The sequence below is a fragment of the Phoca vitulina genome, unplaced genomic scaffold (genome assembly GCF_004348235.1).
Source record: "Phoca vitulina isolate PV1807 unplaced genomic scaffold, GSC_HSeal_1.0 scaffold27, whole genome shotgun sequence".
Classification (NCBI taxonomy): Eukaryota; Metazoa; Chordata; class Mammalia; order Carnivora; family Phocidae; genus Phoca; species Phoca vitulina.
Window position 1 is genome coordinate 22,908,218 of NW_022589730.1, and position 1,576 is coordinate 22,909,793.

General features: G+C 40.3%; 1 non-coding gene across 1 annotated transcript; it reads right to left on the reverse strand.

Moving 5' to 3' along the window:
• Positions 1 to 939: 939 nt before the first annotated feature.
• LOC116643865 lies at positions 940 to 1,042 on the reverse strand. Its single transcript, XR_004301647.1, has one exon. It is a non-coding gene; the product is annotated as a U6 spliceosomal RNA (small nuclear RNA).
• Between the last annotated feature and the right edge of the window lie 534 nt (positions 1,043 to 1,576).

The following is a 1,576-nucleotide window of genomic DNA, read 5'->3' on the forward strand; positions in this document are numbered from 1 at the left end:
CACTCCTCCAGTCCTTGATATCCACCAATCTAGTTGCTGTCTCCACAGATTTACCTACACTGGACATTTCATATAAATGGAATCATACAATATGTGACCTTCTGGATCTGGTTTCTTTCCCTTAGCATATTGTTTTCAAGGTTCATCTATGTTGTAGCGTCTATCAGTACTTCACTCCTTTTTATGGCTGAATAACATTTCATTGTATGGCTATACCAAATTTGTTTAACCATGCATCATTCATTGATAAACATTTGGGTTGTTCTACCTTTTAACCATTGTTAATGGTGCCATATAAACATTTATGTACAAGTATCTGTTTGAACCCCTGTTTTCAACTCTTTGGGGTATATTCCTAAGAGTGGGATTGCTGAGCCATAAGGTAACTCTATGTTTAATTTTGGGGGGACCTGAAGGCATCCTTATCCTCTAGTAAGGGGAATATGGGGCGCAGGATCAGGTTGCTGTGATGAATGAGGGAAAGCCATAAGCCACAGAGCTCTAGAAAGAATGGAAGATGGTGCTGCCCTGAGTGGATTCCCAAGGTGTAGAAAAAAGGAGGGAAGTATCCTGAAGGTCCCTCAGGAGAAAGAACCAAAGCAAAGTGTGCATGCAAAGCATATGGGAGAGGTTCAACAAGAACACAGATGTATGGAAGCCTGATGGGTAGGAAACAGGGAGCAAGATACACCCTAGCTTTCCAAAGACCTTTCCTAGAGCTGTGGTGAGCTTTCAAGTTGGGGACTCTAATCCTCTTAGCTCAGAGCTATTTAAGTTCCTCAGACCCAACAGCTTGGCACCAAATTGTTTCATGTATTTGCAGCCTCATACTGTTAACTCTCATATAGCCATTAAATTGGTCATGTAGGTTTGTCTTCCCAACTCCTTCCTGATTTCTTAAAGAGCTGGGACCCTAACTACTTATTTATTTGTTTGTTTTTAAAGATGGAATGCTTCACAAATTTGTGTGTCATCCTTGTGCAGGGGCCATGCTAATCTTCTATCATTCCAATTTTAGTATATGTGCTGCCGAAACGAGCAGTATTTATTTATTTACTTACTTATTCATTACCTTTCGTACTGTTTAATACAGTGCCTCAGCAAACAGGTCCTGAATAAATGCAAGTTGCTTGCTCGCCTGACTTTTAAAATCCTATAATGAGTATCTGTTCAATACAGAAACTACAAACTACTCTAAACTCAGTTTTCTGCCTTTTACCTGTGCAATTTGCTCTTGATATTCCTGCTAAAAGCTGCAAGATCACTCCTGGTAAGCCTTTGTCAAGCACCTTCATTCTAAACGTGGGCATTCTCTTGTCACTCCTTATCCCCAGGTAGTCAGAGAGAGGATGGAGATGACAGCTGAGATAGTTGGGCCAACTTCAGTTATCTATTTCACATACATGGGATTTGTGCCTGGAAACCACAACTTCTGCCTTCATCTTCCACTTATGGGGGGTAGGGATGCTGAAAGACACAGATTTAAGTTTGAAGTCTTATCACATGTCCAAGTAATCATATGCTACCAGCTTTTTATCATCCCATGTAAAGGACTATATTTATCAACTATTATTGA